Source organism: Dermacentor andersoni, chromosome 1, assembly GCF_023375885.2.
Source record: "Dermacentor andersoni chromosome 1, qqDerAnde1_hic_scaffold, whole genome shotgun sequence".
In the NCBI taxonomy this organism is placed as follows: domain Eukaryota; kingdom Metazoa; phylum Arthropoda; class Arachnida; order Ixodida; family Ixodidae; genus Dermacentor; species Dermacentor andersoni.
The window spans coordinates 243690185-243704707 of NC_092814.1; the positions used below are offsets into that span (position 1 = coordinate 243690185).

The following is a 14523-nucleotide window of genomic DNA, read 5'->3' on the forward strand; positions in this document are numbered from 1 at the left end:
CAACCATCTTGAAAGGAAAGGACGCTATCATTCGTGTCGATGCGTCTGGAAACGTATCCGAAAAAACAAAATTCACCGACGATTACGATACTCCCTATTGCGAAATTTGAGCGCAGCCCTATACGTGTTTTCATTTCGCGATATATTGTCGCAAACAAATTGTCTCCTGCGGCAGATTGCAAACGGAGCAAAGTGTGGCGCACCTGCCTGGCTAATCGGGAGATTGTGAGAGGCAGCGTGTGGGTGAGACAAGGGTGCGATTTACAGCAGCCAGCACAGACAGACCTCCGCTCATGCAGCGCTTTGTTTGCATACAGACGATGCGTGCTTCTCTGGCACCATATCATTGCCATCGTGGACTGACCTCAGCAGCAGATGCGGGAGACAAGCATAGTCCTCCCCACCTCACAGCACTCTGGGCCCCCCCCTCCTGGAAGAGCAGATGAGATCACCCTTACGGATGCCGTGACCGCCGGCAACTCAGCACATGCGCAGGCTGTCTCCCCTCCGCTCATCCTCCGCTTTCCATCTCCTGGTTGTGTTGCACCCTCCTCTTCATGGCCTTTCTTTTATCTGCCGCTGCACTGTGTGTTTGCTTTCATTCTTCACGGAACTCATTCGCTCGGTTACGCCGACGCTACCGACCCTCGCCGTAGGAATGAGCTGTTAAGAGCTGCGCTCTAAAAGAACTTGGAGACCACACCATACGAGAAGCTGGAGGCAGCCCTCTTTACATGGTTTATGGATACATGAGCGAAGAACGTTTCACAGACCAGCGAAGTTCCAGTGTAATGTACTTTCCTGGCAGTTGTAACTCAGCGACACCTTTGGGTGTTGCTACATTACAATGGGTGCATTACATTACAATTACAATGGGTGCAGCGGTGGCGTAGAGGTAGAGCATCCGCCTCGCGTGCAAGAGGATCGTGATTCGAATCCCAGTGCCGCGAAATTTTCCACTGTATTAAAAAAAAAAAAAATCCGCATGTTGATAAAATTGCGTAAACAGGCCTGGAGTGCAGCCTGATCCCGGTGACCAGAACTGGTAATGTACTCCCTCACCGGAGCAGGATTGGCCACCCTGGTGCAGTACTTGGCCGTAACCTTCTATATGAATACACAGGGTGTCTACCAACCGGGAAAACCAGGAAAACCGGGAATTCTCAGGGAATTTGAATAGTCTGGAAATACTCAGGGAAAACTCAGGGAATTTGTGTTTATATCAGGGAAAATGAGCTGCAATTTTATTGAAAGGGAACGAAAGTCGTGTTAATGCTGGCTTCAGTAACAGACGAATCGCAACGAACTGTCGTTGACGTGTGTCATTGGCACAAGGTATTGCCAGAGTAGTTAACGAGTTATTTTCCAGATGCTCGATTTTTCGTACGAAATTCGCACGGCTTCGCGGCACCACCACGTGCTCCATAGAGTCAATGTATATTGCCCTGACTGCAGGTCTGAAATGGTATTAATCAAAGCCACCACCGCCGTCATTTCGATTATCTCTCCGCCTCGAACCGGTGCTCTTGCACGCAGATCCGCTGGCAGCCGCACCGCGCAACGTTAGGCCTAGCTGCCTCTACGTTCGCTAGCTTCTTGCCGTGCAGTGCCATGTTTTTCATTGAAAGAATTCGCCACTGTCAGCAATGGCACCCACTCCGCCTTTGTAGTCCTCGCGATTGGCTTCGAAGCTCGCAAAGCACAGAACGTTGCGTAATGCTAGTTTTACAGTTAGCTTCGCCTCAATACAGAGCTGTTACGCGGTGAAGCATAACAACCGTGGGAAGGGGCACTTGTCACGGGACACAGTATGTATTCCTTAAACGTACACGCGTGCACCCCCATCTCCTGCCACAATACGAGCACTGATATGCCTTATAAGTGTACTCGCAACCCTTGAGAGCTTTTTCAGACGTGCCTGTGCCAATTTGAGCCCTTAACTCTTTCGTTACCGTGAGAAAATGTTAATTTTTTATAGGTCCCGGTAAAAAAAAAAAAAAACATTTACCACTACAAATAATATTCTAGCACACATTGCAGCATAGCATGTTTTGCATAATGAAATTCTCTTTCCAAAAACGTATGTCGCCAAACAAAAAATTTTTTAGGTAAAACAAAATTCTAGAAAGCACCATTTTGGCGGCCAGTTGATAAAAAATAAGAAGCGATATCTGCTAAAAGATTAATATCAAAGGAAATTCAGAATACACATTTCAAAGTTAAATAACCCAGGAATAGTGTCTGAAAAGAACGAAGGCTCAGTACACCGCCGTTCTTCGGATACAATATAGAAACTAAGACCAGTACATCCCTCAAGCCATGCGGTGAAGCAGTTCCTGGATGTTGTGAAGCATAGATGCGTTCTGCACTTTTCCCAAAAAATGTCTGGTATTTTTTCATCTTTGTGGTCCTCGTTACACATTCTGCAGTTCCGTTTTTTCAGCATCTTCTGAGGATGGTCCGATGAGAAGTCCAGGGAACGTACTTCACCAGTTTGTCTAGAGTCATGCACCTGACCTCTTCCAGGACCAATCGCTCTCAGCGTAGCTGGGCGACTACAAGATTATGCATCCAAGCATATCTGTTTGCAATTTTGCAGATTGTCTTTATCACTACCACAGAGAAGAAGAGCAGAAAGAAATCCCACGCCGTTGCAAACTGCCTTGCGCTGATCCACAGTGCTGTGCCGAGATGTGCTACAGGTGGCCTTCTTGGCGTGAACGGAAGTTCCTTTGCTGCTGATGGCAGGACATCATAACCAAGCAAAGTATACACCCTGAAGATAATTAGGAGAGCTCTCAGGTTGTGCAAGAAGATCGGCAGATAAGTGCGCACAAGGAAGGAGACCGCTCAAGGCCGTAATGGAAACTCGCCGTTGGACAGTTGTGGATGTCCCATGCCGACTCAAAACATCGTCACCATCAGAGCTTTCATCTGTTTGCTATCATCTTCGAAATCATAAATCGAATGCTCATTACTAAATTGAAGTGCGGGTGCAGCATAGTTTCGAGCACGACGCTTTTCTCGTGACGCAGCCGCGCGGGACGATGCCATGGGAGCCACTTTCAATAGCTACACAGTCACACCGGCAGCACCCCTTGCCTGGATTTTACTAGAGAAGCGAAACCGATAATCTTGGAAACTGGTTGAAAATGCCAGGTCCACATGCTAGACATGTGGCGGACTTTCAGAAATACACTTTGTTGCAATAAAATGACTCGAACTCCAAACCAAAGCGGACTAGGGAATAGCTGGTGTCATTTTTGGTTAATTATCACCGCTCAGCACTGTCGGACGGCAAAGCCGGCGATATAATTTAATTCTTGACTTACTGGGAGTCATTTGATTACAGAATTTTGATGCTAGTGCAGTGTAATTGTGAATGGCATGATTTTTTCTCAAGCGTGGCAAAACGTGACGGCCACACATCTTTTCGCTACAAGACACGCGCATTTGTTCACAAAAAGGTCCATTGAAAATCGCAACATCACCGGAACGCAAAAATTTTAACTGATTCTGACAGTTCAGTGCCTGTACTAACTACTGGATGGCCTTAAGTGGGTATGAAACGGCTGCAACATGTCGATATCGGTGATCTAAAGTATAGATTACCGCTGATCGGTTTTAATAGGCATGGTAACAAAAAAAGTTAAGGGCAGTTTAAGACATGCATTCATTTTTTTCGGGCTGCCCGATTTTTCGGATGTTCTCGCAGCCCCTGGGGAGTCAGAAAAATCGGACGTTGACTGTACAACTGATCAAGAGGATGCTTCAAATGATCCATTGGGCAAATGCATGGCGGAATGAGGATGAGAACAGACAAAACCGACGCACTGAGGAATTAACAAAAAGGGAAGCGGGCCGCCGCCTCTTTGAAGGAGCGTGAGCTCAAGAAAACAGTGTTGGCTGATGCCGAGATGCAAGTGTACCTCATCCAAACCAAAATAAACTCTTTAAAGCAGTGAAACCCAACACTGAGATATTGTGTACGGGCTGAGAGTATGTCAGGACAGCTGAGGTTGACTTCCCAGCTGCTGAGAGACAATCTTAGTTGTGACAAAGTTCAGGCTCCATACCGATGAGCTTGCTATCAGTTGGTAGAAATAGCTCATATTTGAAAATATTTACTTCTGTATGCATCTCCTTTTCATCCGTATTTGAAAATGTTATGCTCAATTCGGAATGGGTTTTACCATTTTTTCCGCTGTGCATTTTACTAAAACCTTCTTTCTATTTTCTTTTTGAATGCAATAGATATTGATGAAGAAATTGCGGTCACTGACCAAGTCAAGGTGAAAATAACACAGAGACGTTTCGGGACCCGTACGGGTTCCTTGATCACACTAAATGTGTATATATTACTCCTTACTATTCAAAGTGGATTAAATCATCTTTTTCCAACATGCTTACTAGAGAGTGACAGCATCGGGCAACATGGTGTCAGCCCGTCTAGACATAAAACTAAATTCTGGCTCATTCAGGGAATTTCGCGAAGGTGCTCAGGGAAAACCTGGAAAACCCAGGGAATTTGGAAATGTCAACTTGGTAGACACCCTGATACAACAATCAAACTCCGGCCCTCAGTCCCCAGCAGCTACGAAGCAACTCACCACGGCGGCAGTCAGACCTGCGACGCAGAAGAGGGTGCTAAGAATCCCTGGTTTTGGACCGGCCGCCATTGGAATCTGAACCTGGCAACGTTTAACGCTAGAACGTTATCTTGTGAGGCGAGTCTAGCAGTGCTATTGGAGGAATTACAGGGCAGTAAATGGGATATAATATGGATCAGAGAGGTTAGGAGGACAAAAGAAGCATATACAGTGCTGAAAAGCGGGCACATCCTGTGCTACCGGGGCTTAGCGGAGAGACGAGTACTAGGAGTCGGATTCCTGAATAATAAGGATATAGCTGGCAACATACAGGAACTCTATAGCATTAACGAGAGGGTGGCAGGTCTTCTTGTGAAACTTAAGAGGTACAGATTGAAGGTCGTACAGGTCTACGCCCCTACATCCAGTCATGATGACCAGGAAGTCGAAAGCTTATATGAAGACGTGGAATTGGCGATGGGTAAAGTCAAAACAAAATACACTATACGGATGGGCGGGTAGGCAAGAAGCAGGCTGGAGACAAGTCAGTGGGGGAATATGGCATAGGTTCTAGGAATAGCAGGGGAGAGTTATTAGTAGAGTTTGCAGAACAGAATAATATGTGGATAATGAATGCCTTCTTCCGCAAGTGGGATAGCCGAAAGTGGACGTGGAGGAGCCCGAATGGCGAGACTAGAAATGAAATAGACTTTATACTGTGCGCTAACCCTTGCATCATACAATATGTGGACATGCTCGGCAAGGTGCGCTGCAGTGACCATAGGATGGTAAGAACTCGAATTAGCCTAGACTTGAAGAGGGAATGGAAGAAACTGGTACATAAGAAGCCAATCAATGAGTTAGCGGTAAGAGGGAAAATAGAGGAATTCCGGATCAAGCTACAGACCTGGTATTCGGCTTTAACTCGGGAAGAGGACATTAGTGTTGAAGATATGAACGACACTCTTATGGGCATCATTAAGGAGCGTGCAATAGAAGTCGGTGGTAACTCCGTTAAACAGGAAACCAGTAAGCTATTGCAGGAGACGAAAGATCTGATCAAGAAACGCCAATGTATGAAAGCCTCTAACCCTACAGCTAGAATAGAACTGGCAGAACTTTCGAAGTTAATCAACAAGCGTAAGACAGCTGACATAAGGAAGTATAATATGGATTGAATTGAACATGCGCTCAGGAATGGAGGAAGCCTAAAAGCAGTAAAGAAGAAACTAGGAATAGGCAAGAATCAGATGTCGTGCTACGAGACAAAGCCGGCAATATTACTAATCAGGATGAGATAGTTCAAGTGGCTTGTTCTATAGAGATTTATACAGTACCAGTGGCACCCACGACAATAATGGAAGAGAGAATAGTATAGAGAAATTTGAAATCCCACAAGTAACGCCGGAAGAAGTAAAGAAAGCTTTGGGAGCTATGTAAAGGGGGAAGGCAGCTGGGGAGGATCAGGTAACAGCAGATTTGTTGAAAAATGGTGGGCAGATTGTTCTAGAAAAACTGGCCACGCTGTATACGCAATGCCTCATGACTTTGAGCGTACCGGAATCTTGGAAGAACGCTAACATAATCCTAATCCATAAGAAAGGGGACGCCAAAGACTTGAAAAATTATAGACCGATCAGCTTACTGTCCGTTGCCTACAAAGCATTTGAAAAGGTAATCGCACATACAATCAGGAACACCTTAGAGTTCTGTCAACCAAAGGACCAGGCAGGATTCCGTAACGGCTACTCAAGAATAGTCCGTATTCACACTATCAATCAGGTGATAGAGAAATGTGCGGAATATAACCAACCCTTATATATAGCTTTCATTGATTACGAGAAAGCGTTTGATTCAGTCGAAACCTCAGCAGTCATGGAGGCATTACGGAATGAGGGTGTAAACGAGCCGTATGTAAAAATATTGAAAGATATTTATAACGGCTCCACAGCCACCGTAGTCCTCCATAAAGAAAGCAACAAAATCCCAATAAAGAAAGGCGTCAGGCAGGGAGATACAATCTCTCCAATGCTATCCACAGCGTGTTTACAGGAGGTATTCAGAGACCTGGATTGGGAAGAATTAGGGATAAGAGTTAATGGAGAATACCTTAGTAACTTGCGATTTGCTGATTATATTGCTTTGCTTAGTAACTCAGGGGACCAATTGCAATGCATGCTCACTGACCTGGAGAGGCAAAGCAGCAGTGTGGGTCTAAAAATTAATCTGAACAACAGTTTACCATAGGTAGTGACGCACTGGAAGTGGTAAGGGAATACATCTACTTAGGAGTGGTAGTGACTGCGGATCCGGATCATGAGACTTGAATAATCGGAAGAATAAGAACGAGCTGGGGTGCCCATCTTTAACAGTCGGTTGTTGCGAAATGTTTGGCTAGTTGAGATCTTCGAATATACCGAATAGATCATTTTCGAATACGAGTACGAATAGAGTGTGTAACATTCGATTCTTAATCGAAATCATCCCTATTTAGGAGGGCTGCATGTTAACGATTACGCCGCTGCCGACATGTTTTATCCGGCAGCTATAAGTAAAGTTATTATCCCTCAAGAGAAAAGTGTGTAACAGCTGTGTTTTACCAGTACTCACGTACGGGGCCGAAACCTGGAGGCTTACGAAAAGGGTTCTATTTAAATTGAGGACGACACAACGAGCTATGGAAAGAAGAATGATAGGTGTAACATTAAGGGATACGAAAAAAGCAGATTGGGTGAGGGAACAAACGTGAGTTAATGACATCTTAGTTGAAATCAAGAAAAAGAAATGGGCATGGGCAGGACATGTAATGAGGAGGGAAGAGAAACGATGGTCATTAAGGGTTATGGACTGGATTCCAAGGGAAGGGAAGCATAGCAAGGGGCGGCAGAAAGTTAGGTGGGCGGATGAGATTAAGAAGTTTGCAGTAAAACCCTATAATTTAATTTTAATTGCCGCTGGAGCGGCGGTTTGATGAGGGCGGGCATCGGTTGCGCCTGCAGTGCAAGCCTTGGTCCTCTGAGCGAGTTCGTTAAACTGAAATATTCACTGTTCCGAAATTCGTTTAAGTGAAACATTTTTGCATAGAATCTATAAGAAAACTGCCGAGGATTTTTAAAAAGTTCGTTATTCTGAAATATTCGATAAACCGACGTTCGTACAACTGAGAGTTTACTGTATCATGGTCTTCATGCTCTTTGAAAACATCTGGTCCTTGCACCAATAAACTTAAGTCATCATCATCAAGTTTCTTGTTTGCTGCTTGGAATTGAGGTGTTTCATTGAAGACGAAATGGTCCTTGCTGCCGATTACCTCACTTTGATCGGTCTTAAGGATTTCAGCTACGAAACTGCGGAAATCGTTGTGCTGTGCGTGCAAATGTCCAGCTTTCCTAGCGAGCTGCATCAGTCTTTTTGAAGACAAAAGAGCCTGTTTTCGACCTTCATAGGCAACTCCGCACTGTGACTTGTGTTGCAGCATATCACATAGCATCCCACAATATATAGGGAGTACCATCTGTCTTGCTTTCAGGAGGTAAATACAGATATTGTGCACTGATAGAATGAGGTTAAAAGCTTTTAAATTACCTAGTCAATGGGTCTTTAGATAAATACTACAAGTTCTGTTTGGGAGTCGGGGTGCACCTTTCTTCTTATAGTTCACTGATCTGTGGGATTATGTAGCCTGCGTCTGATGACTGGCGATTGTTTGTGCTTGCAATACGCAGTGTTTGAGGTAGGGTCCAGGCTTGGGAACACAGCAGACACCTGTCCCTCGTAGGAATTCTCAAACCCTGTTGAAGTATGAGAAGTAATAATCACCAATTTGACGAAGTTGCTTTTCTTCCAATGGGTTTTCAGAATTTAGCGAGGGTTTTCTTCTGAGCAATGTCGTTTGTACTAGTGTAACTGCATGGCTTGGAAATGAATCGAACCAGTTGTAATGGAATTGGGCTGCGTGCACAGTGTCGGAAAGCAAACTAGTGGCTCTGTGACCAGGCCAAAAGCTCCAAAGCTGGAACGAGCACTGTTTGCAGTTCCTTCTAAATTGCTTCCGAGCAATTAAACTGATGACTCACTGTGCTGAATGAGAAAACGGCACCTCCTTACACTGCTAAACTAAAGCATGCTACCAAAACGATATGTCACATCACTGCATAAGATGTTTCATATTTCATGATCAACTTGAGACCTTGCAAGCTTATTATTGTTCCTGCTACCGGTGCCTGCAGACAAAAGCACTTTAGAGAGAATATTCCTGCTGCTTAAAAGGCATTAGTAACACTAATCCTGGTGGAAAAAACTAACCTAACCAAACCAAATGAAGCTTCAGCCTATATCACTAATTTAATAAAGTGCCTGCCTAAACAAAGTATGCTCCACGAATTGAAATGCCGGCAACATATTTGAAAGATATAATATGAAAGCGCTGGCCTACATGCCAGCAATAATTAAAGAAGCCGTCCCGAGTGAAGTGTTTCGTGAAAAACAAAACAAAAGGACACCATAGTGTCAGCCACCTTTTTCCCAGTGTGCAAGCTTCTTATCCATGTCATGTCGCCTGCAATTTTTGGGAAATGATAAATGATAAATCGCTGTCTTTCTACCGCGATGACACGCCACAATGGTACACAGGAAAATTCTTTAGACTCCCCTTTCTTTGGGGGGGGGGGGGGGGGCTTCTGCGTGGCGGCATCACGACGATTTGAGAACTACGAGGCAATGTTGCGGGGCACGCTGTAATGTGAGGGCCTGTGGTGGGAGAAATAATTGTATTGTCATTATGAGCGACATGAATTTGCAGACGTTGGTTGTGTTGACAAATGTATTCACTTTATTACGAGTTGCAGACAGATCGCAAGGGCCGTCGGCCTATACTGTTTCCCTGTGATCGCCAGCTCACCTGGCTTGCTCGTTCGCTACTGTCAGCGTTGATAAGCGGCACAAGGGGACCAAATTAATGCGTACCACTGGATGCTTAGAATGGACCCAGTTGAAAAGAAGCAAGATTTGCTCGCTTCATTTGGAGTGTGCCTGTTATCAGCAAAAACTGCCAAGCTTAGCACAGTCCGATGATTTTCCACTAAGGATACGTATCTCCAAGCCTGGTGCTGTGCCGACTATTTACCAGTTAATCGTTTCTACCCTTTTGTGATAGCTGGTATGCTATTGTATTAACCCTTTCGCTGTCACGGACGTACCGGTACGTCATCGCGCTTCCCCCCCACGGTGTCACTGACGTACCGGTACGTTTTCTATCGTGCGTTCAAAATTTCGCACCTAAGCGCAAAGGTGGCGCTCCTGAATTGGCCACGCCATCTGTTGACTCTTTCTACAAGTTCGTATATTCTCCCCGACCTGTGTTAACCCATGTATTGAAGAGTACGGTGCGACTGCCACTCCCCACTTTCTCTTTGCTGAGTGGCGCGGTGGCTCCGCGTTCGCTGGATCATGCGTCGCGCGCGTGTGGTTATGGGTTCAAGGGTTGTTCTGCCATCTCCACTGGTTTGAAGGTTTTTATTTTTCTTCTGTTGGTGTGTCTGCGACGCCGCGTCAAGTTCAGGCGCACGTGCCGTTGCCTCCCTGAAAAGAGTGACTCGATTGCTGCTTTCGCTCTCTCGCCGAACCCTCGCTTCCGACTTGCAGCAGTAAACGTAAAGCCCTTCGAACTTTGTTTAGCCTTTTTCCATCTCCCTCTGTCTTCTTGATCACGCAATGTCCCATTTCTCCCCGTTGTGCCGGCGACTGAAAGCGCATCCTCCCAGCGCGCGGTTCCTTTCGGATGGCTGAGCGCGCGGGACCTTCGTCTGCTCATTGGTGCGGTGGCTCAATTCCGATTTAGAATACGAGCCGAGCTCGGATTCGGACTCTGACAGAGTCGCATGCGAGGAAAAGGGTTCCGCATCGTCAGATTCGGATGTTGAACGGATTTTATAGTCAGGCTGATTATGATGATGTATACTAACAACAGCTGCAGAACACTGAAATGTGCATATAGCATTGACTACGTTATTTGTACACCAATCATAATCAAAAATAAATTGCTATGTTCATTCCCTGTTATGCTCGTTCCCTGAAACCAAGCCGGCACTGGGCGTGCGTCACGGCCAGAAAGGTCCGACAGCGAAAGGGTTAAAAGCATTTCATTCTCTGACTTGCTTTTGGATACAAGATAAGCCAGCATACTTTTGCTGCCTCTGCATCACATGTTGCTTTTTGGAGCTTTTTGGATTAGAGCTAAATTCTGATACATATAGCTGTGTGTATGAGCTTTGCTTTAATGAATAAATTGCAATTAGCTTGGAGTAGAATGAATAAATTTCTTGACTCTAGTGAAGGTGTTTCAGGCCTACTGAGCTTGTGTTAGATGAGGACACGGATAATCTCCAAGGCAGATTTGGCAAATATGTTCAACTATTTCGTATCTTTAGAACAGAGAGCCCAAAATGCTACGGCTTATGCTAAATACTTAACCCTTTGCGTGTCGGGTGTTTTCTTTGATAATATAAAACAAACTCAGCAGTTTGTTTTTGGTTATGCAGAAGGAAAAAAATTACACAGATAATTGAAAAAGTTACATTGGTATGGTCCTCACATTCCTATTTGACAAAAAGAATGAAAGCCCATAGCACAAAATAAATAAAATCTGCAGCAAACTCAACAACATCGTTCGCAGCACTTTTGCACGGTCTCCGGCTTAGAATTAGACGCAGTTGAAGTTGCCTTTTCCTCATTCGACAAACTGTCATCTTTACAGTCCAAGCTCAGCTCTTATTTTGAGCTTCAAAAGCCTCCGCTCCAATCAACAGTTTAAGTTTAAGCAATTATGCTACAATGCTAGAAGAAGGAGCACTTTCGTTTATTCAATCCTTACCGGACAAAGCAAAGAGAGCAAAATATGAAACATAGAACAGCAGATGAAACTTGTACGACAGATAGCAGAACCATCGTTGAGGAAGCACACTGATGAATGGAGCCTCTTCGTCGCTGGAATGGAGGTGCGCCTTAGTAGTGAAGATACTAGTAGGAGACGGAAAAAAAAAAAAATTATAAACATATGACAGATGGCAGAAACATTCAGGAGTGGCGGTCTTCCTCTATGGCGCCAATATTTGAATGCAGAATCGGTACCATAATGGTGTACAAAGTTCGAGAGCTACCCATCCTATTTGCAGATGCACGCACTCAACATTGTGCATTGAGTGTGTGCATCCAAGTGCAAGTGTTTTTCTGAGCTTAAAAGAAGCCCGCAAATACACGCAAAGTGCTTCGAGAGGGCAGTCGTGCGTCAATTTTGCATCTATTAGTGGGCTTCTTTCACGCTCGAAAAAACAATTTTATGTGGCACGTATTGAGCAAAAAAAAGCCGTATCGGGAGTTTTCTGGTTGCTCTACAATTTTCTCATTGACACTTCTATGTAATTATAATAATTGAGAAGTTCAGTATTAAAATAAGATTAATTACGTAATTCAGTGGAATGCAAAATATCATCTGAGTATCTGCAAGCAACTGGAAACATTACCTTGGTTCTGTCCAGCTACGTGGCATTTGCGTATATTTAAATCTTGGTGCATGATAGTTGGGACACCCTGTATATGTACAGTTTAATCTCAATAATTCGAACTCAAAGGGGCCAGAAAATTTGTTAGAATTAAAAGGAGTTGTTTTTTAAGTATTCGTGCACCATAGCACGATGCACGAACGGTGCAAGTTGCAAAATACCGAGTAGCACAAGCATACAGCGAGCGAGTACCACAAAACTGCCCACGCCAGGCAACACTTGCTTCCTGATAACAGGAATTTTTTCTGTGCTCTGTAGTTTAGCATTTATAGGGTGATATGTTTATATTGCCTTTATTATTGCTAAATGCATATTGCGTGTTTCCTTTGGATGATGCACGTGGGCGCCCCGACGAAGAAGACAAACTGCTCCTGAGCCACAAGCTGTCAGCTGGACTTGCCAGTGCTGCAGTTGTTATTGTAACTACAGTCGAATCCACTTATAATGATACCGGTTTTAAGAATATATTGGTTATAACAATGAGAAGCTGCTGCACCGTCAACTTTTGTATGTTTTGCATGGTGAAATAACCCTCTCACTACAATGCCCTGATTCCGCATTATCGGTTATAATGAAGAAGTCTGGCTGCTCGGTGTCTGAGCCGAAAAGTAGTGAAATGCGAAATCCTTGAAAAGAAAAAAAGAAAACGAGAAATTCGAGCCGCTGCACGATGGCCCGCTGCTCGAACAGCCGCCGCGCGCTCATTTTCATTGTTTGCCATGAGCTCGAGGCTGCAAGTCCAGCCCCATTCCATCCACGCCCACTTGACTATACCACTGACCAATCAGCACGAGTGATTTCTCTAATTCAGGCAGTTGTGCGGCAAGAATTTTCCAACCTTGGTTTTCCTGCTGCCTGCTCCGTCCACCGACCTGATGCCAGGTTGGTGCCGACAACTGTGCCTCGCAGTGTCCTGTATTCTCCTTCCAGATTCGGCTATTTACTGAATGGAGAACTCTGGATGACAACCAGATCTGTTTCCATTGCCACCGAATCGGCCACGCTGCTCGCCGCTGCTGGACCTGGATGTCCCCGTATTGAAGCTACTTTTCCCCCTCTCCTCGAGCATATGCCGATCTTCGGCGCTAGTCGCCTCACCGTATGTCTCCTACCTTTGACGTTCCTTTCGATGACACTCGTACCACTTACTCGCATTGACCTCAGTGCCGTCGGTCCCTGCAGCCCCAGTCACACTCCTGTTCATCGCCAACCATTTATGGGCCATACTGGACGGAAAACTAGACAGTGGAGCTCTCGAGGGTTGTGCTGCAGTATTTTCATCGTGTCGTAATCCTCTATTGATGCTCCCAACTAACCAGAACTTACTTGATGTTCACTTCGACGGTGTTGCTTTGACACCATTAATTGATACTGGAACCCAGGTTTTCATAATGAGAGCTAACCTCCATTGTCAGCTCAAGGTGTTTACGCCTGCTACTGCCCAATACGTACACTTTGCCGATGGCAGCACTGTTGCCGTCACTGGAATGTGTACTGTCTGTGTAAACATCACCAGCTGCCACACTCCAGTTATATTTACAGTGCTGATCAATTGCCCTCACGACCTTATTCTTAAACTAGACTTTCTTACGGTGCATTCCGTGCTGACTCACTGTTCTGCCGATACGCTTTGCCTTGAACTTCCTCTTCTCCCGCATGTTTGTGCCAAACTCCCAAACAACTTTAGTACGACCGCCTTCGTCTGTCTTCCGCATAAAGCCTTGACTTTCGTCGATTTGCAATCATCTTTCCCTGTGTCCGATGGTGATTATATTGTCACACCTGTTCCTGATGTGCTTTTCATGTGCAATATCATTGTGCCCCACTGTGACCATTGCCGATAACTGGACATGCCTCCCCGTCAACTTTGGCCTGACAAAGCAAGTTCTGCACCAAGGCTTATCGGTTGCCATGCTGCGTGCTATAGCAGACGACCACGTCACTGCTTTTTCAGTAGACGTTTGCTCCAATTCTTAAGCATGTCCACAGGATTCAGTTTTCCTTGACGCCAAATTTAGTCGCATGATTCCTGCGGCCTTATTGTCTGTACACGCAACAGCTCTATGCCGCCTTTGGTTTCCTACCCCGACATCTTCAACCTTAACAATCAACAATTGGGTTAGACTTCACTTGCTAAGCATCGCATAAATACTGGTGATGCTAGCCCTATTCATTGCCGGCTTTATCGAGTTTCTGCATTGGAATGTAAGGTCTTTAAAGGTGAAGGGAACAAGATACTTGCCAAAGGCATTGTTGAGCTCTCAGCGAGTCTTTGGAGGCAGGGCTGGGCAAGGATACTTTGGAATTGTATCATGATACGATACAAGATACTCAGGCAACAAGTATTTGAGGTACAGGTACAAGATACTACGGGA

General features: G+C 45.1%; 1 protein-coding gene across 3 annotated transcripts in view; it reads left to right on the forward strand.

Moving 5' to 3' along the window:
* The window catches only part of LOC126548000 (serine/threonine-protein kinase 31-like), a 322789-nt gene that overhangs the window by 133204 nt on the left and 175062 nt on the right, over positions 1-14523 (forward strand). The window lies entirely within an intron of this gene.